This window comes from Erinaceus europaeus, chromosome 15 (assembly GCF_950295315.1).
Source record: "Erinaceus europaeus chromosome 15, mEriEur2.1, whole genome shotgun sequence".
In the NCBI taxonomy this organism is placed as follows: Eukaryota; Metazoa; Chordata; class Mammalia; order Eulipotyphla; family Erinaceidae; genus Erinaceus; species Erinaceus europaeus.
The window spans coordinates 44,544,575-44,551,339 of NC_080176.1; positions in this window are offsets into that span (position 1 = coordinate 44,544,575).

Genomic DNA, 6,765 nt, shown 5'->3' on the forward strand with positions numbered 1-6,765 from the left:
CACACCTACAGACATTGAATCTTTGATAAGAGGGCCCAAAGGATTAAATGGAAGAAGGAGGCTCTCTTCAATAAATGGTGCTAGAAAAACTGGGTTGTAACATGCAGAAGAATGAAATTAAACCACTTTATATACCAAAAACAAAAATCAACTCCAAATGGATCAAAGACCTGGATGTTAGACCAGAAACTATCAAAAACATAGAGGAAAACATTAGTGAAACACTTTCCCACCTAAATGTCAAGGACATCTTTAATGAAATAAACCCAGTTGCAAGGAAGACTAAAGTAGAAACAAACCAATGGGACTACATCAAATTGAAAAGCTTCTGCACAGCCAAAGAAACTATCACACAAACAAAGAGACCCCTCACAGAATGGGAGAAGATTTTCACATGCCATACATCAGACAAGAGACTAATCACCAAAATATACAAAGAACTCAGCAAACTTAGCACCAAAAAAGCAAATGACCCCATCCAAAAATAGGCAGAGGATATGAACAAGACATTCATTTCAGAGGAGATCCAAAAGAGTAACAAACATATGAAAAACTCTTCCAGGTAGCTGATTGTCAGAGAAATGCAAATAAAGACAACACTGAGATACCACCTCTCTCCTGTGAGAACGGCATACATCAAAAAGGACAGCAGCAACAAATCTTGGAGATGCTGTGGAGACAGAGGAACCCTTCTACACTGCTGGTGAAGAGCAGTCTGGAGAACTCTCACAAGGCTAGACATAGACCTTCCATATGACCCAGTAATTCCACTCCTGGGGATATACCCCAAGGATTCCATAATTCCCAACCAAAAAGATGTGTGTACATCTATGTTCATAGCAGCACAATTCATAATATCTAAAACCTGGAAGGAACCCAGCTGACCAACAGCATATGAGTGGCTGAGAAAGCTGTAGTATATATATACAATGGAATACTATGCAGCTATTAAGAACAATGAGCCCACCTTATCTGACCCATCTTGGACAGAGCTAGACGGAATTATGTTAAGTCGGATAAGTCAGAAAGATAAAGATGAGTATGGGATGTCCCCACTCATCAATAGAAGTTGAGAAAGAAGAACAGAAAGGGAAACTAAAAGCAGGATCTTATTAAATCGAGAGCAGGGCACCCATGTAAAAACACTGTGGTGAAGGGGAGGGTGGCCATTGGGCTTCCCGGCACAGCAGGGGGCAGGCAGGGGTTGGGCACGGATGAGTGGTGGGGATGGGACAGTCTTTTGGTGGTGGGAGTGGTGTTTATGTACAATCCTATTAAAGTGTAAACATATAAACCACTATTTAATTACTATGAGAGGGGAAAAATTGATCATATGTCTAAAACTTCTTAAAACACAGACTGAGTCTTTTTAATACATAGGCTGTCTTTGATATGTTGTCTCTCCCAAAAGCTTAGACCAGGGAGAACAGAAGCAACCGGTAGCACAGCTAGATACAAGATGCTGGCTATTATAGCCCAAACCCTATCAAAGGGACTTTCCAAAGTTAACCCTTTCACCAAATAATGTGACGATAACAATAACTATCCATTGTCTTCTTGAACCCTAAGACAACAGGAACCTCACATTTCCACTATACAGCCTATATTTCCTCCAGTCCTGGAACCTTAGGGTTGGGCCCACTTTTCTGCATGCTGCTCTCAATTCAAATCAAATAATATTGAATCTGCGGATCACGACATAATCAACACAGCAAGTGCCACCCCAGCATGCTTCCCTTCAGACTGTGACCAGAGACTTCAGCTGTGGAATGACAACCCTTCAGCTTCATCACTCCGGTAAGACCTTTCCTTTCATAGTATTCTCTAATTCCATTCCAGGTGGTCCACTCCCCAATAAAGTCCCCAAACCTAGATATAGTCCAGGTCCCCTGAGATAGAGCATAGGTTCACATGTGCCCATAAATTAGGGGAAAAATATATACCTGAAAGCAGAAGTACACAAGACCATGCAGGGAATACCCCCCAACACTTCATCTGCACTATTCCAGTCTTTAGGTCCATGATTGTTCAACAATTTGTTTGGCTTTGTATGTTAACTCTCTTTTCAGCCACCAGGTTCTGGATTCCGGCAAGATGCTGACCAGACTTCCCTGGACAGACAACCCCATCAATTTGTACTGGAGCTCTGCTTTCTCAAAGCCCCACCCTACTAGGGAAAGAGAGAGGCAGACTGGGAGTATGGATCGACCAGTCAACACCCATGTTGAGTGGGGAAGCAATTACAGAAGCCAGACCTTCCACCCTCTGCAACCTACAATGACCCTGGATCCATACTCCCAAAGAGATAGAGGGGATGGGATATGGAGATCGGGTTATGGGAATTGTGTGGAACTGTACTCCTCTTATTCTATGGTTTTGTTAATATCTCCTTTCTTAAATAAAAAAAAATAAAAATAAGTTAATAAAATGAATGCAAATAATGGCCTCTAGAAGCAGTGAATTTGTAGATCATGACTCTACAAGTGGACTTATCTTATGATATAGAAATCCTTCTCCTATGGATTTACCCAGGGAAAACAAAATCACCTATATGAAAAGACCTATGCACAGCCATGTTCATAAAAGCACTATTCATAATATTATGTATATGTCCATTTCATTTAGTGGAGTAACGAGCATTAGTATGAAAAAAAAACTTTTAATATGATGACATAACCCTATCCCCTTAAATATTTTAAATATACCATAAAGTATATCTACCTATACTGTCATAAATTTGTAAGAATGTGTTATTATTATTTTGAAACTCTAAATATTGGTTACATTTCACAAGTAATTGTTTTAGTAGGATTACGGATTTATATGAGGCTGCAGTGGAAAATCTCAATTTTGAGTATCATAAAATTAGGTATTTCATGATTTTAATTAATTATTTTTATGATCACCATTGAATTTTAGATAGGAATATATAAATCAGTTGCAAGCAGGAAACTCAGATGGTTTTGGTTCAGTCAAAATCTATCTAATTAAACTAAATGAATTATGTTCCTATACTTGCTAACAGTTTGCATACAATCATTTCACAAAATTGGTCTAGCTCTGTATTATACTCTAGGACTCCTGGAAATGACTAATAGTGAGCAAGATTAATTTTCTAACTGGTAAGATAGCTTAACAGCCTATAATTAATCAAGAGGACTGTGTTTTATAGAAGAATATCCTGGCCAAATAATATCTATGCAACTAAATACAAAACTACTTTGTTCCCCCTCAAAAAGATACGCTGCCTTTTCATGGAACTATGATACATTCAAATAGTGACTGAAATATGTTATACTGAATTTTCATAACAACAGCAGCAACAACAACAAAAAAATCCCCAAGGCTATCTCTGAAAAATCATACTTCTTGTGATAAGTATAATTGACTATAGAGAAACAAAGACTTCTTACGCTTGTCATGTATTTATTCTCTAATGCAAAAAAATGACAGATGTTTTATGATATTCTAAATCTAATAATACATTCTGAAAAAGGTGAATAAACAGGCCTAGTCTGTGTTAAATTACAAAGTTTTAAAATAAGGAATCTTAAAATTTAGCAACTGTTCACATGATAATCAATGAAAAAATTTTGCAATGGCAATTTTGATCTAAAACAACATAAAATTTAAAATATAGCTTTTTTTTTAAATACACTTTATGCGTGGTATTCATGGTTTACAGAGCAGTTGTTGAGACATAGGTAGCACCTCTCAATTGCCCATGATGGATGGTTAGGTATCTAAAAGTTGCTCACTCCTCCAGCCTTGGGCCATCTCCCCCTTCACACACCAGGACCACAATTCTCTTCTCTCTTGTACTTATCCTCCACTCCCCAGAGTCCTTTGCTTTGGTTCAATAAACCATTCCCAGTTCAACTTTCACCTTTTATTTTCTCTCATTGTCTTTTACTCTTAAGTTCCACCTGTGAATGATATCATCTAGCATTTCCTTTTCTCTTTCCTTTTTTTCTCTTCTCATCTTAACTGACTGGCTTTGATTATAAATATGACTAATTCTCTTCCATTTGCTTTTAAATAAGTAGTAATCAAAGTGATTTATTTAGGTGATAAAAAATAGAAGAAATCCTAATCTTTAAGAGGAATGTTTCAGAGAAAGTATTATACTGCATGACATTTATGTTTCCCATCTGTGAGACTGGATTTTTTCCCTGGCTGGACTATTGCATGTATATTTTAAAATATTTTTTAAGTTGTTATATTTATTTATTTTCCCTTTTGTTGTCCTTTTTTATTGTTGTTGTAGTTACTATTATTGTTATTACTGATGTAATCATTGTTAGGACAGAGAAAAATGGAGAGAGGAGGGGAAGACTGAGAGGAGGAGAGAAAGACCTGCTTCACCACCTGTGAAGTGACTCCCCTGCAGGTGGGGAACCTGGGGCTGGTCCCAGATTCTTACACAGGTCCTTGTGCTTTGCGCCACGTATGCTCAACTCACTTCACTACCATTTGACTCTTTTTTTTTTTTTAATTTATAATAAAGACAGAGAGAAATAGAGAAGGGTGTGGGAGCAAAAGAGAGCACCTACAGCACTGTTCCATGAATTGTGAAGCCTCCCCCTACAGGAAGGGACTATGAACTTGAACCCTGATCCTTGTGCCTATTCATCCTACCAGATGTACCACCACCCAGTTCTTTAAATGTCTTCTTTTTGTTCCTTGTTACTCTGTTTAGTTGCAAGTTTTTTAGAAATTTTTTTAATTTTTTTATTTTTAAGGGCCAATCCATTGTTCCTTGTGTACTATAATATTAGCATCTTATAAAATAAAAGTAGGTTATGAAACTATATATACTTTAAAAGATTTATTTCCCATTATTGTTTATTTTAATGAGAGAGATAGATATAAAGTGATACACAAGGTGGGTGATGAAAGTCATACAAATATATATACATGTATACACATATAGATCCATAGAGAGACTAAAGTACTGCTCAGCTATGGCTCGTGGTAGTGTCTGGGATTGAAGGCAGGACCATAGAGTCCAAGCACTAAAATCTCTCTGCATTTCCTTAAACTATCTCCCCAGCCCTGAAATTACATTAAATGTAATAATAATATAGACAAAGTCTGTATAAATCTGTTTTTTATAAACTCTACAAGACCTATTTTTAAGGAGAGGTATAATAAACAAACCTATTACCTAATAAAATTGACACCTGACCATTTTTATTATTTTACCAGGATTATTCACAGGGAAGAGCATTGCCTTGTATCCATCTCAGGTGTGAACCGAGATACCACATTTACGGACTATGGCATTGGAAAAAACTCCTTTTTTAAAAAAAAAATCATTATTATTTCAAGGGGCCCACGGCTTTACTAGTTTTTGCCTGAGCCTGACATCAGATATGCATACCTAAAATAGACCTACTAGCTATTTCCAAAACATAGACCCCAAATCTTCATCTCCAATCTTGTTGGCTTTAGGTTTGTGATTACTCAACAATTTGTTTGGTTTTATATGTTAACTCTTTTTTCAACCACCAGGTTCTAGATGCTACCATGATGCCAACTGGACTTCCCTGGACAGACAACCTCACCAATGTGTCCTGGAGCTCCAGAGCCTTGCCCCACTAGGGAAAGAGAGAGACAGGCTGGGAGTATGTATCCACCTACCAATACCCATGTTCAGTGAGGAAACAATTACAGAAGCCAGACCTTTCACCTTCTGCACCCTATAATGACCCTGGTTTCATACTTCCAGTAGGTCAAAAAATAGGAAAGTATGAGGAGAGGGGATGTGCTATGGAGTTCTGGCATTGGGAATTATATATGGAATTGTACCCCTCTTAACCTACTGTCTTGTCAGTGTTTCCATTTTATAAATACATTTTTTAAAAATAATTTTATTGAGATATTTAATAATTTACAGGGAAGTCATTAACACTAGGATACACTTTCTCTTCTCCCTGTGAAAATTCTCTGCAGAACACCCTCACTCACAACATAGGTCCATTGACAGCATCCTGCACAGGATTCCATGGTACTCTTCAGTCCCTCCCTCTCCTTCCTTAGCCTGAGTACTTTTCTCTGATGCAACATAGTGCCCAGTCCAAGCTATAGTTTTTTTTCTCTCTCTCTCTCTTTGTTCTTATTCATAGCTTCTCTCTGCCTAGCTGAAAGAAAATCTTGAACTAGTAGTGTTGAAATTACTCATATGCAAGGTCTCAGATAAGAAAAAGAAAGGAAGGAAGGAAGGAAGGAAGGAAGGAAGGAAGGAAGGAAGGAAGGAAAAGAAGTAAGAAAGAAAGAAAGAATGGGTTATGAAAGAAGAGGGTGAGGGAGGGAGGGAGGGAGGAGGGAGTAAAGGAGAGAGGAAAAGAAAGAGGAAGAAAGAGAAAGAGAGAAAGGAAGAAAATGTAAGGAAGTGAGGAATGGTGAGAAGAAGAAAAATAGAAAAAGAGAAAGAAAGAAATTATTGGTATTATAGGTCCTGTGGAAAAGAGAGAGGGAGAGAGAGAGAGAGAGATTATACTATAGGGTCTGTGAAATAGCTCATTTGGGTAGTGTGCTTATTTCCAGATTGATGGCTGTCTCCAGATCAGTTCCTTGTATTTTAAATACTGTTTCAATGAACATATGAATATGTACATCCTTTTGAATTAGTGGTTTCTCATGGGAGGGGTAAATATCTCACAGTGCCATAATTGGATGGCAGGGAGTTTCTTTTTTGTTTGTTTGTTTTATAATTTACAGCTTTCTATATTCATCACAACACTGATACTTCCACCCTAACTA